We start from the raw sequence: 22,388 nt of genomic DNA, 5'->3' as shown, positions 1-22,388 counted from the left end.
CAGGTTTAAAGAAAAAATATTTTGTCATCTCTCCCAGCTAGTTCACTCATTTAATAAAAATAAAATAAATAATTAAAAATGACTCCCATCTCTATTTGCTTCAAGTTATACAGAACTAAGTTCAGAAATCTGAGCAGGGATCATGCCTCTACCCAGAAAGAATTATCTGTATTTAGCTCAGCTGTGCACTGAAGCAGAGCTATTCCATCTCTGCTCTACAGTAACCTTTACTTTTCACAGTCCAATATAACAACATATGCCAAGCAATGGGGAAAAAATCCATATCACAACTTGATATATCAAGGAATATTAGGCAGGATACAGAGGCATGAATATTTTCCTTGGAATTTATTAAGGCAATACATTGTTGTATGGTCTTTTCCAGCAACATCCTTCAAAGTAGAGGGTTTTTTCTTTTTTTTCCCCTCCCTTTTTTTTTTCCTCTGCTATTGGACATAGGCTTTCTCTTTCTGCTGGGACAGAGCAATTTGAACAAGTCTAATGCTTGTTCCAAAAGGCACAGGTCCATAATATCTGGGTTCAAATGTTGCTTGCCAGAAGAGGACGCAGTATTGCAAGCAACAGTTCCAACCATGAATAGCAAACATAATTTAGATTACTGCATGACGGCACAATACGCATCAATAGATAAGCTCTCTTTGTTTATGTGCGAAATGAGTAGAAACCGTCCACATGTTGAACCACCATATCAAGTCTCTTCTCCAGTGTGTAAGTAGGCAGAAGAATAACATTTTTTTCCCCATTAAGAACTCAGTGATGTAGAAAAAACACATTATCCAGACACCAGTTCCTTATTGTTGTATCATGCCTGATTGATGGGTTTTATTTTACTATCATCAGATTAGATGTGAGATAAATTTAGGAGAAGTATGGGAACTCTCTTGTTTTGGTGTCATGTGCCATTTAAGACTACCCTTGAGCGGCTAATGAGGTTAACTCGCAGCAAGGTGCAACAGTACCTTAGTAATTATCTGTAAAAAGGCTCGCTCCTCTTTGCTGTGAATTTGTAATGAAAGTGTTCTGCCAGTTCCCAGAGACAGGTAAACAATTTGTACACAAATTGATTAGCAGCTGAGATGGTACTTCCATTCAGAATAAACAGATGAAGGGTTTTGTTTCCATGTATAAATCAAGTTGATGACAGCCATTTTATATGCAAGGTTTTCACTTCTTTGACACCATGGAGACTGCTTCAGTTCTTGTGCCTAGATAGAAAGCAAGTGATTATCCAGTACAACTGTCATTCTTCAGGCTTTCAGTAGATTACCAACATGATATGGAATATGAACGTTCCCTGGTAAAGGCCCAAACAAGTCAGAAAAGGCTGTGAGGTACACCTGCAGGCAGGTTCACTGAGCAGATAATCCAATTTGCTTATCCTCTGCTCTCCTGGTACTACCCCATCATCCTGCTGAACTGCTTCTGGAGAGCTCACCTGCACTCCGCTGTACTTGGTTTCTCAGAGGACTTCCTGTTGTAGTGGTGTAACAACAGCCAGTGAGTAAAAACAAGCAACATGGGCTTGAAAAGGAGTTCAGGTAAGAGAGACATTAGTATTTTAACTCCTGATAATATTTGCTGTGTGCATTTTGGAAATAACTTGCAATAGGACTTTCACTTTTTGGAATTCATTTGTTTGATAGAGTTATTGGTCTAAGAAATGATCAGATTAATGTGGGACATATTTTTGCATATCTACATTTCACAAATATATTCAATCTTTTAATGGTGTATATCAGAATTTGTAAACTTTATCTCTCATTCCCCATTTCTCGATCTCTAGAAGTTGTTCACTGCAACTGGTGAACATAATTTAAGCAGCAGGAAAAAAAAATACTATTTTAAGACTAGGACACTAAGAAGTGAATCATTGAAATGATAAAATATTAAGACATATTGTGCAGCCTGTGGAATGATAATCTGAAATCAACACATAGCCTTCTATTCGCATGAAATTCAGGAAAAACAGGAAGACACACTGTCAGAAATGCATAATAGTGAATGCATTTTGTAGGCAAATTAACAGCACATGTCTCCATTGAAGTTAAGTGTATAATTCCAGTTAGAGTTTATCCATGGTGCAGTTGGCTTTCAAGGAATATCCAGTCTATTCTGCAATTGTGTCCTGAAAAGGGCCATGATCTCATTTGTGCTTTGGACCTTCTGAGGTATTTTAAGATGTTTTGCAGTCTGAGGTGAAATAGTAGATTCTAATGCCATTAAATGCACTGACTTTCTCCTGTTGCCAAGCTGGAGAGGAGAGAGATGTTTTTCTGCAGACATTTTTTCCCTAGGCCTCCCTTAAGGCAACTTTTTACCTGGTTTCCATTTTGTAACAGAGGAAGAACAACCTACTGTATCTGTTTTGATAGTCAAGACACTCAAATAAAACACACTTTTCTTCTTTCATTATTATAAAATTATAGAATCTTTATTTATACCATATAACCAGATGATCAGATGAGTTGCACGAATAATATATTAATATTTCTTTTTAATTAGGTTATCTTTCACAAAGAATTTGCTCTAATAGAAAATGGTTGAATCTCTATGCAAACGGCCCACACACAACTTGGATTTTTCTTGTTTATTCAAGTTTATTTTAACCAGCTCTTAAAGGTTTTTCAAATAGTGTGCTTAATATTCTTTACCTTACATAGGACTGGGAAGGGGAGAGTTGTTTTGTTTTCAGTCTTCAAACACATCTGGAATGAAGAATAAACTCCAATCACTGTCCTTCTAAAAATATTACTTTTAGGATTCATTGCTGCTGCCAACAAAATGAAGGGCCGAAGTTCTTTTGCAATAACTTAATCTTGCAATGTTTGAACTGTGGATAATGCACACAACTTTCTGATTGCTATTTACTTGATCACTTTTTAAATGCCGAGGAAAACTTTTCTATTAGCATAAATCGATCACCAGGTCTTATAGAAAGGCAAAATTCATAATTTTATTCCACCAATGCTGTGTTTTTCACATTATTGGGACTTTCACTGGACTTTAGTTCTAATCCTAAATCGAGTGCAAAAAGCTCCAGAGCAACTTGCATTTGGGTAGTCATGCACATGTTCGTGGAGAATAGCCAGATGTTTCTAGCATCCCCTTATCCAATCTGTAGTGCTTTCAATACATTCAGCTGAAGATCCAAAGACCTTTACTCCTCACCGTGCTTAGATTTTACTGTCCTAAGGATTCTTCTCTTGCTTTCTCTGTTACCCCACAATTGAACACTGATCTGACTGACACTCCCATTATCTAAAGTTTGTTGCAGGACACAAAATCAAATTCAGGGTTGTAATGGGAATCCATGTCCAGCAATACATTTTGTCCTAATTAATAACAACTGCTAAGATAATGCAATGGACTACTAGTAGTCAATTCACTGTTTGCTGTAGTCTTAAATCAGATTTGGTCTCAAAGATCAGCTGCTTATAGCAGTTAACTTTTCTGGCTCTTAGAAGTAATTAGTATTACACAGCAAGTTCAATTAAAAACCCACTGCAACTGAGTCAATCGACTTCTAAACACTTCAAATCATTTAAAGTATATGACAGCTGGATATTTTTTTCTACCAAATGGCTCTGTTACTACTTCCTTTCTTATGTATTTTTATGTGCTATGAATAAAAAAAAAAAAAAAAAATTATGCAATCTTGCCCTTTTTTTGCTCTGAGCAGGAGTATCTTTGCACAGAAGATTATCAAACACCTTGCTGTTTCTTTTGTTTTAATGCAAACCAAGTTGTTGGGGGGGAGGGAGATATACTAATGATCATCTATTTTGATAAAATAATTTAATCTTATTTTCTAAATGTACAAACTGCACTTCAAGGAGGGAATACATATTTTTTCAGACTCATGTTTTGAACAGTCCAAGGTGTGTTTTGTTGGTTTTTTGTTTTTTTAAAATTTGGTTTGGTTTTTGGAAAATGATCCTAATTCTGTTTATGTCAGCTGTTCCTCAACAGAACTAGATGGAATACTACATTTGTTTGATACAACAAACTAGTTTGAAAAGGTCTTATCCATCCATGGGCATTAATACAGGCATTTTTTCTTTTCTAGATGTAATTGTCAATGTTTCCTAACCAAGGACATCAAAGCACCTGTAACTTCAACTGCTGACTTGCAGCTGTGGTCTTCTTTATTCTGGAATTTTTACTTTTTTTTTCTAACAAAATTTTTTTTGGAGCAAAGTAAATCTCCTCCTTCCAAAAACAGCTGTTTAAACTTTTGATTCTGTGCACTTTGTGTCTGTTTTGCCATACTTTGGTTAAACGTTAAAAGTTTCTTTTGGAAACGAATACACAGACGTAAGCAGTATCTTTGCTTGCTATTGATGTTAACTTTCTTCAAACTGAAATCTTTAAAGCCACCCTTTTCTCGTGTTCCCTTTTCCCCTATTATTATTTTTATAATGCTTTTTTCTCTTTGTCATATAAGAAAAATAAACAGGCAACAGAACCTCTCTGTTCTGCTGCTCATATGCTGAACACATACAGTCTTTATGCATTACAACTGGAACATAAAATCCAGCTGGTGTTGATTTCAATAAGGAGACATTAATCCACCATCTTTCCTCTTTAATAAAATTGCAAAAGAACACTCCCAATTGTACTGACACTGAAGATGTCTCCAAAACAATGAAACTGTAATAAGACTGCAAAAATAGCTGTGCCTTTATGAATGCATTTTTTAAATGCCTAAACATTTAACAACTGAATGTTCTTTGGCACAGTGTAGCATATGTAGCAAGATTTGCGGTGAAGAGACAGATGCAATGATATGTGATGCATACTGATATAAAGCTCTCGTATAAAAGTACATAGAAGATTTAGCTTCACATACAATAGTATCATTTTTTTCTTGTGAAAATCATACTAACCTGTAACATTTCTTATTTCTTGCTCTCCTTTTCTATTATTTTGTAAGGTCACAATTTCAAAAACTCGGACTACATAAGGTATGAGAAACAACTGTGGGAAAGAATAATGAAATAGCAGGGTAGAGGCCAAGTGATCTTTTGGGTCTTTTCAGTATCTGATTTCAGAACCCAGCTTGCAATAATAAAGCCTAACAACTATGTTTGGGTACAGTATAAAAATCAAGATAAGTACATGGAAAACTATCAAGAACAGGTATGTCACTTGACTGTGGTAGGTTAATGTTCCCATCTCAAATACTTTTTTTTTTTTTTCTTTTAATGAGATGGATAATTGATTGTTAGGGAAGGAAACATCAATTCATTTTGCTGCTGAAGTTCAGATCTTTCCTCTGGTAAGCTCTGACAGTAAATACTCAATGCATAAACTGTAAGTAAAGTATGTCCCACAGCATGTAAATCCAGTTGGTTTTACTGTCTCCTCCCTTCTTTGGGTCATCTATTACCCCAGCTGTCATTATTTTCTCTTCCTACCAGTTTCCTTTTTTCAGAGCACTTGCTGTTCTCTCTGTTTTTTAATATACATACTTCGATAAGAATTCCTTTCTATCCACCCTAACCTTGTGGATATAGGGAGTTGCTAGACTCCATTTATTCTGGCTGCACTGTTTTAGTCTTTTGTTTTCATTTTTATCCTTATCAGCTGTGAATAAAGGCAAGAGGCTTTCTTTACTCTGTTTGCTAGTATACAGTATAAACAGATTTCAGACTCCAAGAGTGCAACCAAACACAGCAACAAGCTGCAGAAAGAAAAGGCTCTTGATTTACTTTCTGCTCCTATTTCATGAAGAGCAAGGATTTTTGGGGTTGTTAATTTTTGCTTATTGGTTCCCCAGATCTTTATGTGTTTTGCAGAGTTTTGTAGTTTTTCTTTGGGGTTTTTAAACTCAAAGTAATTAATTTTCAAATCTCTACATGAGTTAATGCTGGAGTTAATCTGGTTAGTTAAATCTTGCTATATTTCTACAGAATGGTAAAATTAGGTACCTAAAATTCTTGCAGTTCTTCTGTTGATGTGCATTTGTTCTGAGAAAGAAGTTCAAGACTTATGTCCCAAACATTTCTTTGGAAGTTTACATCTTCGGAGATGCTGAGTAGTTCTTTTGAAGTAACAGTATGTGCTTGCTGGGTTTTTTAGAAGTTTATAAAGACTGTTAAAATTTGCTTTAAAATTTACATGCTATGAGTTCTCTAAAATAAACATAACTAATTGTGTGTGTACACTAACAAACAGTAATTCTAAGGAGACAGGAACTAATTAAATGCTCAAAAATGTTGTATCAGTGATTGAAGGAGATTTTTGTCTGAAAAGGACAAAGGCAGAAGTTATTAGAAAGAGCTCTTCATACCATAATTTATGGTTCTAAACCTAAAACCAATCTTCTAAGTCCCACTTGTTCAAATAGAACAACTTGCATCATTGAGACTGAAACTAATACTACGGAAATTGTTCATTTCCATTTCATGTAGAGAAGGCAAACCTACATTCCTTAGGCATCTGGTGACCAAAGGGTGGTATTGGTTAGAGCAAGGGTAATGCCCAAGCTGAATTATTTTCCTTTTTGTGAAAGAAGTAAATAAATATCCCACTGTACAATGCAATTCTACCCTCTGATTTCTGTCAACCTACAGAGGATTTAAGCAGCTCCCGCAATCAGTCTGTTTCTTGCCTTTCCCTCAGTCTCTCCCAGTTGTAGTTTGCTCTCTTTAGTTGTCCTAATCGGTTTTAAGACTCCTAAATAGGCCACTGAAAAAGAAAAAAAGAAGCCTCTATTTCTAGGTTTTTCTCTTCAACACAGAAAATCTGTATGTAAACTTGTAAAGAGGGCACACAAACAGCTCAGCATAATTAAAGGTAAGGGAGCAAATCTTTGAGGGTGAAGAAGGGCAGTAATTCTTTAAAATGTTTTTGCAATCAGAAATTATCATAGGAATTGCATAATTTTCTTTGACCCTTTGAGCATAACGTAAATTACAGCCAAGCAGCCTTTACTGGAGGAGTTTCACTTTGTTTCCTTTCAGTTCTCACATTAATAGAGGAAAAATGTATCCATGTGGTATCCATTTCAGCATTATTTACTATAACTAGTCCCAAGTGTGCAACACTTCCAGCTAATGAGCGATACAGATTAAAGGCAGATGTTTGCTGTAACCATTGAGTTGGCATTCATCTCACAGCAACATGTTTAATCTGTGCTGTATGTTTACTTCCTGGTATGTTGGTTGTCAAGTGGTTGCAGTTCCCTTCTGTTGCAGTTTAAATAAAAAACGCCTCCATCTTGTGCCCTTCAGACACAGAGAAAATGGAAACTGGTAGTGTTCATCATGTTCATCTGCATGAGCAGAGAACACAAGGAGGTTTGATAGTCCAGAAGCTACTTGAGGCTGCCAGTCAAAAGGAATTTGATTTTTTTTTTTTTTGGACAAACCCATGATACTTGTAAAGCTGAGGAGGTGAGCTGACAAGTTTGACTTAAGAACCGGGTGAGCTCTTCCACTGCAACACTTGCTCAGCAAAAGTTCCAATCCATGTCTCTACTGTTTTAACTCAGGCATGATGTTGAGCACGTGCTAGTCTTCCGCAGCAGACTGAGAAGTGGGTATATACGTGTCTACTTGGAATAAATAGGTACTGAGTGACAGTTATCTTTTTGTCTGTACTACTTCTTGTCATCTGACAGTGCATGAGACGGTTTGGTGCCATGATCTTCACCCAGAGATTAGGTCTGTGCAGTGTTGGACACTTAAAAGTTGGATTGTGTTGTGCAAGCACAAGATTGGGGGGGAACCCCAAACAAACAAGATATCAGAAAGGACTAACAAAAGAAAGATCAATATTTAATGATACCTAATAGAAGAACAGGGACTGAAATAAATAGGAATAAAAGAACTTGTGATCATTTAAAAAGGTGAGCAGCAACAACCTAAAGGGAAAAGATACGCAGCTGTTCTCAGGTGAACACTTGGCAAAACTTAGATATTAAATGAACAAAAGAAAACCAAGTTATGTAAAAGCCATTGACACAAAAGGAATGAGTCAGAATTATTTTAAGTTAGAGACAGAAGCAGAGAGAAATTATTATAGAAAAATACTCTAGGAGCAAATATTAAGAAAATATACTTCTAGGGAAGTTAATGTTATCTGCTGACATTGGTGAATATGATTGTATTGCCCTAGCAGACATCCTTTAGCTTTATTAAGGTAGAGAAGAGAGATCACAGTGGGGTGGCAGGAGGTTTTTCCATGGGCGTTATTGCTTTGTATTGTTAATATCAGCCATATACTAATGTAAAATTACTTCCCATATTGGTACATCAGTGTATGATGCATATCAAAAGCTTTGCCATTCTAAAAGTTAAAAGCTGAAAGGCTCTGAAAGGATGTCTTCCTTCAGGGTGAACTAAGGAGCTTACAATACAACAAGAACAAAAAATGTAAGTTTAGGTAGATTAGCTAAGCTTCTTCATGTTCTCTTAGGCACAACATGAAAAATGACTTTTGGAAGGATATTTAAGTAGGGAAGGATGGTTTCACTTACTAGGAAGTGGAACGGTTTACTGGGACTGGAGGTCTTATCATACATGGAGTAGGAAGTTCAAGATGATTCATGGAAGAAGTAAGAAGCTGGGCAGGAGAGCAGAGAGCTCTTTACCTGTAGGGAGTAACAGAAGAAATTTTAGGGTGAAAAGAAGCAAAAAGCTCATGTAGTGACATGTTTGGCTTCAAGAAGATTGTTACAACTAAAGTATGGCTGGGTTATCATGACAGGAGGAGCTGCAGGTTCATGCAAGATGTGGCAATAGCAACATGTAAGTTTATTTGTAGACTGCTGAAAATATTTGCTCACTTCCCTTATTTAGTAGTAAGATTAGCTTCAGAGCTCACATTTTTAAAGAGTAGAGATAAAAATTAGGAAAGTTTCAGCAGTAGATTAAAAATATTATGTCTTTAGGACTGCAGTCTCATGTTGTATTCATCTCAATTGGTGGAGACACCCCCGAGGTGTTCCCTCCTGTTACTAAAAACTGAACCATCGGAGTGAGGAGGAAAGCAGGGAGTCACCTGGAGCCACCAAACTGTTGCGTTCCATCCAGACATTAGGGCAGAAAACACACAGCAGTGAGTGCAAAGTAGAAAGTGGGACAGCTCTACTCCAGAAGAAGAGAATGAAATCTCTCCAAGGAAAGGATAAATGTATTAAGTAAGGAAAACTATTTGGCATTTCTTTGGGAAAAATGGGAAGGCTATTAAAGTAGGGGGGAAAAAGCGATTTAGGAGAAAATATTTTAAATGCCAAATTCCGGTCATCTTTGTGTATTTTGTGTATGGTCTCTATGAAAACTGCACACTGACTTTGAGATTGCTAAGAAGTATGCACAACTGACAGAGAGTCTGTACAATTCTTACAAAAATATTTATGTTTAGAGAGTGTTGTCATTATCTTAACTTGGCATTAGTTGTAGTTTCCCTTTTTCTCACACTAACTTGGAGGGTGATCCTGCTTATTCGGTGGGGAATAAAGGAAGGGAAACATAATGCTGAATTGCTCATTTTGTTTCCACAGCTAAGACATGCGTTAGAAATATTAAGTGACAGGCAGGAAAGAAGATTGATAGCAGATGGGCATATTTATTGTTTTGATGTTTTCTTTAGTCACTTTACTCCCAGTTTTGCAATTGAGACTATCTCTAGTTTGGTAGAACAAATATGACATTTTCTTTCTTGTTTATCGATGTGGACAGGGTGGGCTACCCAGAGGTACACATCTAAATAGGCAATGAATAGCAGCAATTCCCTTCACCCATGTGTGTGACAGTGTGAAAGGATGTGTTAGTTGGCTGTAAGGATCAATCTGTGAGCTGATATCAGGGAATATTAGCGTGCAAAAATAAATTTGCTTGCCAGGCATTAACTAGCAAGAAATAGCTGGTTGGAGAAATACCTTATTATAGAAGGTTAATGACTGATTAGTCATTATTAATGCCATTATCAGTATCGAAGTTGAACAAAGTCAAGTTTTCTCCCTTCATGTTCTTATTCGAAGGGAGGCTACAAGGTCCAGCACCCAGAAAAACAGACACCTGTTGTCTTTGATACAGCTATAATATATCGCTATGTTTTGCCCAGCAATGTGTTGCACTAGCATAGTTCTGTGAATTGTTTGCTCTTTATTCAATGAACATGCACTCATTACTTTTTTGAGAGTAATATAATAATAGCATCAACCATCACACATTAGAACAGTTATTACTTTCAAAGGAATGCTTAGGCTCCATTTTGAGATGTGCTGAATGTTAAATAGTCACTGGGGGGATGTAGGAGTTCTGGAGAGTGTTAGGGTTCATCTGGAATTAGTTTTTATCACAGTATTAAAATGCTGCTTCATCAATAGCAATTTTTGAACTTTCTGGTAAAGTATTGTATGCCATGGAATTGCATATAAAATTAAAATGCACTCACTATGGCATTTCTTTTGAAAGCTCAGCTGGGCTTTTTGCCTGACTGGTTTCAGAGTAGTTTTAAGCAACAGCTATTTCAGAGGTAGTCCCACGTATGGTCCAAATTCTGGGAGATGTTTACTCTTTTAACTTATCATTCTCCGTTTTCATGAAAAGCATCTGAAGATCATTGTCATGAACAGAACTTTAACAGTAATGCTAACTGCAGCAGGTAAGGGGAAGCCCGTTAGTTAGACACTGTATTTGCTTGAGAGAGTTCAGTATGGTATCAGTCATAGGTGGATTTTAGACATTTTAATGTTCTCCAGATTGTACAAGTTCTTTGCATCTGTTACTTTATTTTATAGAATGCACTATTACCTTTTAGACAAGAGCTGAATTTTACCTGCAACATCAAAGCCCATTTACAAGCTGTCTACAGGCTGAGCTGTTTTTCACTGTAGCAAATGAAAAAGAAGGATTACTATGAAAGGACAAACCCAGTAATAATGATGTGAGATATCTACCAAGAAAATGGAAAAAAGTCTGAGCTTGAAATGTTTGGTAGAGAATAACAGAAAAGCCTCATGGTCTGGTAGCTACGGAAATGTGTGAACTTGTGTTCGATGAAAGCACTTAAGGCTGATGAATGTGTTCATAAATTGCATATATCAATTATCAAATAAGAAATAAATCTGTATTTCATTTCTCACTCTTGTAATTCAAGAAGAGTTCCTAAGAAGCTTAGAGGAAAACATGAAAGTTAATTCAAATATCTGAACAAGTCTGTTCAAAGTCTCTATTTGCAGATGCTAACTCAGGGGTTTGTTTTTAATTAAAAGGTGGTGTTCTCCTTGCTCAAAGGTTCCTGTTTATGCCAGCTCTGAAGAATTCTGCACCAGAATCTGGCAACTATCAATCCCAAACTCCAAAGTGATGCTTAATACATTGTTTTACCTAAAAAAAATAAAAGTATTGTCTGGAATTTACTGAGGATTGTTAAGATGGAGCAGCCACTGGAAGAGACTAGTGGCACTTTCTGCTTTACAGACATGTATATTCCAGGACTGAGGATGTATATAAAAAAATTTACAGTGTAGAACTTCTGTAAAAAACATGTCTTTTCTATGAAAAATGAGTAAGCAAGCAAGAAATGTCACGATTTTGGTAGTATTAATGACCCATAATGGAGATAAGTAGTTTCAAAAATAGTGGTGTAGCTGACTACCAAAGATGAGAGCTCATTTCTGCAGAACACAAATAATGTAGATAATTAATCGCACTCCAGGCCTTCAATTACAGTGTAGTTGTAATTGGATGTTTTTCCCTCTCCTACAGGTCACAAATACATGTTGTATAACATGGCTTTACTTTTTTTCCAGCATTAGGGTCTTTGTTTCAACATTAACCCTGTGCTGCCTTCAGCTTTCATATCCTTCCTCTGGCCTTCTACCAGTATTACCAAATTTCTTGTATTTCGTAACTTTTCAGTTTTACACGATATGTGGAAAATAATCCAAGGGTTTTAAACATGCATATTAAATGCATGCATCACTTATATTCTCTTAGAGATATAAACCACATGTCCATAAGTAAAACTCCTCCTTAACTGCACATGCATCTAAATCCAATCTTGCATAAAGTATTACATATGGAAAAGAAGCAAAGGAAAATAAAGGAAAGTCTGGGTTATGACAAATGCATGTAAAACATTAATTCGGCCTTGACATAAGGCCTCAAATAATACTTGGCTTTTGTGAAGCCTTGCCTAGGCTGTTTTAACTAAATGGCTTTGAAGATTTTAGTTTCCAATTTTTTGCTTTATAGATGCTGTAGTGTTTATGTCAAAGGACTAGAGATTCTTCCAGAGGTATATCTCCTTCCTAACATTTCACATATGAGAAGCCCTAAAAGCAAAGGCTTTAAACAGATTATTTTTTCTACTTAGAGATTTTATTACTTTATGAATATTTTATTAATATATTATAATATTAATCTCCCTGAAATCTACAGGAAAAATCATTGTGAGTACAATGAAAGCTGACTTGATATTTTACTTTGGTTTAGGCACCCTTGAGTACATTTTTGTTGCATCATTTAAAAATACTAGACAGTTTTAAAAACCGATGTCCATGTATAGTGTAGATGCTTTCTTTTGTTCTTTCTATCTTAAGCTTATCAGCATGGTTAGTTTTTAGGCTGTCTTATTGTTTTAGGTTCTTGTCATGGATAAGCAACTTAAACAATTTCAAATAATTTCATAAGTAGACATTCTGCCATGTTTCAAAGCATAACTGCCTCAGAAAAAGAGCAATCATATTAAGTATTTTGCACTCTTGTTCTCTGTGCAGAATACTACTTATTAGCCTTTTGTTTTTAATGCAAATTCTCTATTGCTTCTTCCTTTTCTCAACTTTAGAATGAAATGCTCAAAGTCTGTTTCTTTCTCTTGGCTTTGTAGACACCATATAATCAGCATTAGTCTGTGAGAAGTTTGGCATGAAAAAATGCTCTTCTATTTTGGCAATATTTTGTAATGGTGGCTACAGAACTTTTAACATTACGTACTTCCACAAAAAGCTTCAGGGGTACAGAGACTGACCTCCTTTGGGATGGAAACTCTATGAGCTATGGCATAGGGGACATGCCTCTTTAGATACATTGCTAGTTGATACCGATCTTATGCTCAGGTTTACAGTGATCAACAGTAAATCACTCACCTGCACCAATGCCCACACTTGAGCACTGTCAATACCGTGTTTTTGTCATTTGACACTATTTGGCTCAGGCCCTGAATGGAGTTTAACAACTCAACAGTTAAGACACCTGGATAAAATCAAGTATGCTATGATACCTACTGAATCAAAGTAATGTAATAGTTCATTCTGCATTTAATTTTTACAATGAAGAGAAAAAACACATAATAATGAGGAAAATTAGAATAAAATACTTAGGAAGAATCCTTTCACAAAAGCGGATGTAAGAGGAACACCAGAAATATTGTGATTTTGAGTAAATAACCCTTGATATATTTGAACACAACCTTTTTCTCATGTTCTTCCCTCTCTCCCAGTTTGATCCATATCAGATTTTCTAATGTATATAAGACTGTCAGGTGTTCTCGGTAAATCCTTTCTCAAAACAGTTTTTGGTCAACTGTTAAACAAAAGTGAAAATTCAGGTAACATGGTGTTATATAGTTACCTTCAAGAGACCAGCATATGCTCTGACGATCTGACCAACAGATTTTTACTTGTTGGTTAAGTTTGCAGAAGATAGGGCAACTGATTATCTGGGTACCCAGGTCCTCTTAGGCTTTGCCATCTCCAATACAAAAGTGATCACATTGCTAATTTTGTCCTTCCCTTGACAGAAATACAGAGCTTTTTTACATCCTCCTGAGATCACTGTGGGGATGTGATTTTTGTTTACAATGTGGCAATTTACAGTTCTCTGGCAAAGTAAGGAAAATTTAAAATGGGGACATACATTATACCACCATGACAACATTGAAATATTATTTTCAGAGTGAAATTTTCTCTAGCAGTGCTTCTTCAGAAGAAACACTGAATGGGGGTTGCTTTGGTTTCTTACTTATTTAACTTCCCCACAGAGTAATCCTACGTAACTTTTGGTTTATGAGAGAGGAGAGAGTGCTCAGTAGGCAGGTGAAACTTCTCTGGTTTTGTAATCGGTGCAATCCTTTAATCTTTGTTCCTTCTAGTAACTATTTTCTGGTAAATCAGTCTAAGTGATTAATATTTACTCTTTGATCTTAGCATAGCTCCGGATCTAAATGAATAGTAATTCCATTGCTCTTGCTCATCCTCTGTTATCTCCACTCAGTCTTCACCATCTGTTTACATGACTGTCATTTATAACCTCATGAGAACAATAAAACAAATCGGTTCATGTAAGGAGCCAAGGTGCAAGCATGTGTTTACAAATGTGATACTGTTATCTCTTGAGTATGCTCTTTTCATTTCTTGTGTTCCTGGGTCTTTGCTCAACTTCTCTGCAACCCTCAAGAGCAACAGCCCCAGTATTGACTGGACTTTTTTGCCCACTTCAGGTTTTGGAGGACCTAGACTACAGAGGAAGTCACTGGTTCATTCTTTTTGCTCCTAGCCTATTCCTGAACCACACCAATTAACAATTCAGAACTCATGCTAGAGTTCACATATTTTTGCTCTACTTTTCTTAAGCACTGTTCTCATTCCACCCTTAAGTTGTCACTGTTGATGGAAAAAAGTGACAGCAGAAGAAAGAAATCACATTTTCTTCTATTCCCTTCAAATAATATGCATCAAATTTAAGTAAAAAAAAAAAAAAAAAAAGGTTTTGCTCTACATTCCTTTTATTTAAGCATTGCAATACGGATTATGCCAAAAATACATCTCCGAAGAAATACGAAGGTTTCTATGCACTGAGTATTTCTCTTGTATTGTAAAATGTCTCACTTTATTTAAGGAAAAAATTTGCATGCAGAAGGGATTTTGAAAAATGTCCTTTCCTGGGGTAATATATTCCAAACTTACATTTTTACTGCATTTAAAATGATATAACTTGATTTCGGACAAAATCTACCCTAACTTCATCAAACATGACTTCAGAAAACCTAAAAAAGCACCCCTGTATCACATTTTATTTTTAATTTTCTCTGATGAAGAATCCACTATGGTACCAAAAAGGTATTTTAACTGCCCTTAATTTTACTTGCTTACTTTACCTTTGAAAAACTGAAGATAATACATATTTTGATAGCAAAAATGTTTTCTTTTTGTCTACTTTGTGCTCTGCTGCTGTGACTGATGTACTGGCCTTTATTAGGGTTTTAGTAAAATTCTACTGAGGTTTAGTTCTGGAAAACATAAACCAGGTAAGGGAGTCTGTAACTTTACAAAGAAATGTATATACATTTTTGATAGGTAGATCACAACTTTGAGACTCTATCTAGTAACCAGGCTGCAGCTGAGCTTGTCTAATCAAAATAAAACCAGTACATTTACTGAACAAGTTTGAGTACTTGTTTACTACATGCAACAAAGGCCAAATTTGGATGTATTATGAAATGTCAAATACATAAAAATGTTTCCTGACACTGAAATGAGCAGTAGTTTTGCCTAAGAAAGCAGCACATAAACTGCCTTGTTACTTGAAAAACAGGCAACCAGAGTCTAAATGTTTAACATAATTAACAATTCAAACTTGTGATAGACTAGATGTGTATGAGTTCTTATTTTTGAGAAACTACTGAAAAATGAGGTTCTTGGTAGCAATTTACTATTGTTTTTCTTCCATGATTGCATAGAATTCATAGATTACCTCTCTTCCCATCCTTCCTGTCACTGTTCTTGACAGGTACAAATGGCTGAGGAGATGAACGCAATGCAGTTGTCAGCTCCAACAAGATGCTGCAGAAGTATGTACAGGAACAGGTGTCAGTAACAACAGCAGAAAAAAAAAAAAGTTTTTGTATATCGACCACTCATGGATGAGCTGTGAATGAAATGTGTTTTACTCAGATTCATCGGACATTCCTTCAACTGTCTTAATATTGCAGTAAAGATAGATTTATTAGGGATGGGGTTTTTTGGTTGGTTTGGGGTTTTTTTTTGTTTGGTTGGTTTGTTGGTTGGTTGGTTTGGTTTTTTTAGAATATTTAAGATTTAATTTCTGGATGCTGAAAACAATTCCTGGCTGTGTTGTTACTTAGCATATAACTCCCATACAACTTCCCCAAAACTGTTCACCATTTTCCTTCTTTCTCAGAATTTCACTTCTGTCTATTTATCTTTGGGAATTCAGCTGTTATGATTCTACCACAGTCACAACTTACCATACAATGATCCTTTGCAACTGCCTGATAGCCTGTCAGCTTCCTAGTAAAGTTTACAAATAACTTTGAAACCCTGTAAGAACTTAGCATTTGTTTCCTTTGCAAGAGAGAATGAACTGATGGAACATTTCAGAAGCTTTATAATAATCTCTAGAACAGACAAAACTACTATTAATTTGCTTTGGTTTTGCGTATGTATTTTGGAGGGGTTTTTTAGTTTGGTAGTGAATGGAAGAAGCAGCTACACTAATTAACTTTTTACGTAATTCACATATATGCATGTAATTATCTCGGGCTTGCTGATTTAAAAAGCTGCCTCCTCTTGACTTCTGCCCTTAATGTTTTTTTCTGTCATGATCTTTCCACTTATAACTGTAAATTGCTACCCTGAACTGTTTTCCACATTGCCATTAAGAAAGAAAACATCTACTGCAGACAAAACACCTTTGCTTTGATTTCAGAGGCATGTTTTGTTCTGCTCTCTAAATGGCTGTTCTTGAGGTTTGTCTATTGATTAATGAGAAATGAAAGGCATCTCTCACTGTGCTGTGAAAAACATCAGGTGCAGGAACGGCAGGTGAGTCTCCTGCCTTTCCAAAGACACATGTCCCCTCACTGGCAGTATCATGGCAGAAGGCCACCAGGAATAAAATAAATATGGCATACATGAATTCCTTGCCTTTCTACAGGGAATAAGGTTTTCCCTAACTTGCATTTCCTGTGACTGTCATAAAAATATCTAAATCTGTTCTGTTTTCTAAAAGACATTTTAATTTGGACTGTATGCCACACAGTATCTTCAGAGTCAGAATGATGTCACCTTTCTGTACCCTACCAAAAAACTCCTATCATAGTTTTTAATTGTAGAGTCCACATTGTAGGTTTACCCCAAATATGTGGAAGTAACTTTTTTTTTAAAGTGTTGTTTCCTTGAGGAATGCAGAACTAACTTGCATTCCCCACTTTCTCAACTACCGCCGACTCCTCATGATTTTTTTCCTCCCACTTTTTCACTTCACCAGACTTTCCTCGAGGCCGAGCTCAGTTCCCCCGAGCTGTGGTGCCGGGTGCGGTGTGCACACTCTTGGGCTCTGCACCGCCCTGAGGGGCCCGTGGCTCCCACTGACCGTGCGAGGAGCCACCTGCCCTGGGCCTTTGGCCGAGGGGCTCGCCTGCTGCCCCAGTCACCCCTTATTCCCCAGCCCCTCCCCACGGGGGCAGACGACTGAACCAGCCCCCGCCCTCCCTGGGCGGGCCCCGGGGCAGGGACGTATCCCAGGTCCCGTCCCGTCCCTCGGAGGCCCCGGGCATCACTGGGAAGCAGCCCCGGCCGCCCCGGGGCCCGCATCCAGCAGCCAGGTCGGGGCAGCCTCTAGCGGGCGTGACGCTACAGGCAGCGATGGCGTCACCGAGGGCACCCTGTGACCTCACAGCCGCGCCCGCCTCGCGCCAGAGCCCGCGGGGCCTCACCGGCCGCCCCTCGCGCGTGGCCGCGAGAGCGCCCCCTGCAGAGCGCCGCGGCGCGCGCCCCATCCGCCGCCGCGAGGCGCCGGCGATGCCGCCTCCACAACCGCTCCCGAAACCGCTCGGTGTCGGGCGGCGGGAGGCAGGGGGAGCCCGGGAGCAGCGGCGGCCCGGCCCGGCGGGCAGCGAGCCCGGCAGGCAGGCGGGGTCCCCCGCCCGCCCGCGCTGACGTCAGGAAACTTTCTCCGCGGCCGAGGCGAGAGCGGGCCGGAGCGGGCGCCGTGTGCCGGCGCGGCGGGGCGGCCTCCGTCACCTCTGCAGGTACGCGGCGCTCCCCTCGCTGAAGGGCGGCGCGGGGCCCCGGCCCCCGGGGCAGCTTGCGTGGGCGGCGGGGTCCTCCCCGCCCCTCCCGCGGACGAGGGCAGCCGGGGTCGGGTGAAGCCGGCGCGGTGCGGCGGGGAGGGAGGTCTGGGCGCCTGTTGATCGCGGCGGCGGCAGCGCTGCCCGGGCTGAGCCGCACAGCCGCTGCCCTTGGCTGTAAACTTCGCGGGCGGTGGGTGAGCCGGCACCGTGGGGTGGGGCGGGCGGAGGGAACGGGGCCGGGCCGCCTGCAGGGGGGTCGGTATGAGTAACGGGGCTTGTTCCCGGGGCGAGCGGAGCGGAGCGGGGCTGGCGGTGGGGCGGACGCGCCCGCCTGTCGCGTCGTGTCGGTTCTGCAGGTCTCACCTGCGGGGCGTCCCTGAGCGCCGGTGCTCCACAGACTAACGGCGCGGTGCGAAACTTGCCGTGGGCGCAGCTGGCAGCGGTTTTCTCCTCGAACTTCAAAACCGCAAAGACTTAGGAATTTTAGACATGCGATATGCTGTGGTTTAGAGTTCTTTGAATGTCGACTAGCTGAAAATGATCAAGCGCCTTTCCTTTTTCTTTTAATTTTTTTTTTATTTTGTTGTTCTCAGGAAGTACAGTAAAGCCTTTATTGGAGACGAGGTTTTGTTTTTCCTCTGAGGGCTGCGCCGCGGCAGCCCAGCCCACCGCTGGGGCTGCTGAACGCACAATGGTGTTCAAGGGAGGATCTGCCGCTGGCAGACAAACCCAAACCACCACCAAGTTAATTTTAACTCCGCGGAGCGCCGGGGAGCAGGGAGGGTGGAGTACGGGAGTGGTCGTTCGCATCATCGTGTCAGTAGAAAACTGAAATCTGAGCGAGGAATGCAGCCGCTGGCTTGAGGTCGGGTGAGGGAGATTGAGGGGGGAAATTTTCAATTTAAGGGAGTCTGAAAGTTGTAGGAGAGTTCTCTGGAGGAATATGGAAACGCGTCTTGCTCATTTAATTTCGCCATTCTTGTCGTTTATTGCAAGGCACCGAGGGTCAGTCAAAGGCCCATAAAGGTTAATTGTATTCTTCATACAAAGGAATTTGCCCCCCTTCCAAAGAACTAAATTTCTGGGGTTCTTTTTGAACTTAAGATAGTTATTACATTTCTAATTTAACTACCATGCAGCTCTCGCTTTTTAAATTTTCAGTACCTACAGTTGCATTGCAGTTGCAAGTTTTTAAAAAGTCATCTTTATGTGGATGTAACTAAGCTGTATGTGAAGGTGATTATGAAGGCGCTTTGAGTGTGTGTAGAAACATGTAAAATGTTTTAACCGTATATTTGGTCTACTGAGTGTAAATACAAACAAACATCCACTTTTGCATTTTATGTGAATAACTATCAACCTGTCCTCTTAGAAATACTTTTTTTCTGTGATTTTCTTTTGCTGTGTGCTAGACTAACTTATAACTTTAATTGTACCTTTCAGTTGTTGTAGTCATAAGCAATACTTCAGAGTGCCAAACCTCTGCCAGTTACGATGATAATCAAAATAAAACAAAATTATTTACCTGAGGGGAGAAAAAAAATATTTTTGAAGATCAAGCTTCCATTTTTATGGCAATTTCAAAATGAACAGAAAAGTTTGCCTCATAATTATAGTTTTGCTTGCTTGATTTGTTTTGTAGTAGTATGTCAGGGACAACCTCTGATATTTGGAGACTATCCATGTGCACTCAGGGAAAGGAACAATGAAATGGGGGGGGAAAAGGGCAATAGTTTCATGATTATCAGCCTTACGTGTTTTGGTATGCATTTTATTTTTAAGTGTATGGATGCATATGAATTCTAGGCTTCCTTAAAGGCATATATTTCTAGGAAGAGGTTGGATAGAGTGAGTGATGTATGGATTAAGAGCCTAGGAATTACAGCACAGTGTCAAAGGATGCAAGGGAGCAGTTTGGTTTGTGCTTTTAACAGAGCTACAGTGGCAGGCATATCAGTGAAAAGAGACTGGAAATAAGCAGAACAAGTACAAATCAGGTTGCCTTAAAAATAAGGATGACAGTCTTAAACATGATCTGGCTGGTGTTGGGCGTGTCCTGTCAGTGATGAGTACAGAAATTGAAATGACTTTGATGCCAGGAAAAAAGAAAATGCTAGATTGCAACAGTGATCTACTGGTACTATGATTCTGTGTAAAGCATTTTAAATCACAATGGGAGCATACAAAACTGATTCTCAAGGACCAAAAAGGAGGAAGATGTAGTTAATAAGAGCAGATAATGAGAGTGGATATGACATGAACTAGTGGTTGGTACTACCTCCTTAGTCTTTGGCAACAACTTTGTAATCTTTTGAGAGTTCCAAGATTGTGCACCTACTGCTGTGCGAAATATTCACCTGATGTGGTGTTTCAGAATTTCGTTTACAACCTCATTTAAATAATTTTTAGTCTTTTGCTTGTAGACAAGGTTGCATCTCATAGTTCACTAGCAGTGTGTCTGTGTGGATGTGTTCATACAACATTTGTAAATACTACTGGATGCTCTAAAAGTCATAAAAGACTTATATGAAGAACTTGAGAGGTCAAATACTATAAACTGGCATTCGCGTTATGATTATAGAATTTTTCTCTTGAGATAATCCCTCAATAGCGTATTACTTGAATGTGTTATAAGAAAGTCGTTAGTACTACTACATGAAATAATTGAAGGCCAACTTCACCTTGAACTAGGGGACTAATGTAGCTTGAAAGAGAACAAAAAATGAGCTACCTTACCCATGAATTGCTGACATTTCTGTTACTTGCATCAGGACTGTCATTCTATTGTTTTTTAAAAGAGGGAGTAGAGCACTGAGAGCTGAAAAGTCCACCAGGTTCACGTTACAAAAATTACTGCTCCCCCAGAATTTTCAGTTATTGTTGACGGTGAAATGCGTGGCAGAGATTGAAGCTCTGCTTCAAGTAATTCAGCTCTTGAGACAAAAAATCCTGAATTAATGACTTCAGAGAGTTGTTACATAAGAATACAGTAATTGGGCACAAACAAACATTTTCTCCATCCCCTTTTTTGCCTTACTCTAATCTGATTTTTGAAGGGATAAGTGCCTTTAGAGACTCAGGTTGTATCCCAGAAAAGAACAAACAAGACTTTCACTGTTAGAACACTTAGTGCCTCTTGCATAGCTACGTAACAACGTCCTCCTTGCTTCTCTTACCCTCAATATATAACTTGTCATCTAGAAATATTTGTGGATATCCCTGTTCCCAATGGAAGTCAGTGCCTTCCTAGTATCTCCTCAGTTCCTGAGATTAGAACCCACGTGTTTTTCATGCAGTTAGTCTCACTAACTGTGTTTTGCTGAAGATGCCTCATGATTTAAATGTTACATCAAACTGTTTTGTGGATTTGCTGTTGTAGAATAGCCACTATTGCCATTTAATATGTAGCCTTACTCTGGGTTTACACTCGTGGCCTGTGGTAGGTAGGGGCAGGAGAAAGGAGGTATTACATTTATTCTTAATTGTCATTTTTGTGGTCTACCCTCAGGACGGAAACCTGTGACCTAAAAGGAATGCAGTAGTGGCATTACAGTGAGTTATTGCCCACATTTTCAGTCTTAAATATGCAAGTCTAGATCTGGTATGTGCCATTTCATTTGCCCAGGGATGCTGAAAGAACTCTGCAAATGATCATTAGTAGATCTTGAATCTTAAAAATGCTTTCTACCTAGTCTGCAGCTCCACCCGATCTGATAAGCAGAAATGTCGTCTGAAATGCCTCATCTTGCTGTATAGTTTCAAAACATGTTTGTTATGATAAACTGGACATCAAGAGAAGGAAGCGCTGTTACCACATAGATTTTATCCAGGATTTCAGTAGAGAATTTATCCAGCTGGAAACTCATCATGAATTCCCAGGAAAGAATTTACACTCTTGTTCTTCCTCCCCTCTGCCAGCTTAAGCAGATGTTCTAATCACCAAGCTAAGCGGGTGCTCTGCATTAAAATGTTATAATTTCCTCAGGTTGAAATGACTTTTTTTGCCTAATATGTAATTATACCCCCCAAAAAGAGAGAATGAAACAAACATTTCTGTAGAAGAGCCAAGACCCGAGTTTTCCACAGCCATATAAGTGGTAAGCTTTTGCTGAAGCAAGGAGCACAACTCAGGCTTCGTAATGCCCGTGGTTTCCCACAGGCTACTTGATGATGTGACAAAGAAGTACCAGGAAGCTCCTTAGATTAAGGTACTGTATTTCTTTAACTTCTGCAAAATTATTTTTGATTTTGAAGGCCAGGCATTGAGAAATTCTGTTAATTTAAGTCCTGAGTCTGACGTACTCAGCCTATTAGCATAT

At 38.8% G+C, this 22,388-nt stretch overlaps 1 protein-coding gene across 6 annotated transcripts in view; it reads left to right on the top strand.

The window, feature by feature from the left end:
* Window positions 1–17,909: 17,909 nt before the first annotated feature.
* Window positions 17,910–22,388, top strand: part of GULP1 (GULP PTB domain containing engulfment adaptor 1) — a 159,050-nt gene continuing 154,571 nt past the window's right edge. For 5 of the 6 annotated variants that reach the window (XM_065637671.1, XM_065637668.1, XM_065637666.1 and 2 more), the window contains exon 1: window positions 17,910–18,027. The gene's annotated coding sequence lies outside the window, so the exon portion shown is untranslated. Of the gene's footprint in view, window positions 18,028–18,151; window positions 18,260–22,388 lie in introns of those variants that run through there. The other variant, XM_065637669.1, reaches the window with a different exon arrangement.

This window comes from Caloenas nicobarica, chromosome 6, assembly GCF_036013445.1.
Source record: "Caloenas nicobarica isolate bCalNic1 chromosome 6, bCalNic1.hap1, whole genome shotgun sequence".
Classification (NCBI taxonomy): domain Eukaryota; kingdom Metazoa; phylum Chordata; class Aves; order Columbiformes; family Columbidae; genus Caloenas; species Caloenas nicobarica.
This window is presented reverse-complemented; position numbering and strand designations above follow the sequence as displayed.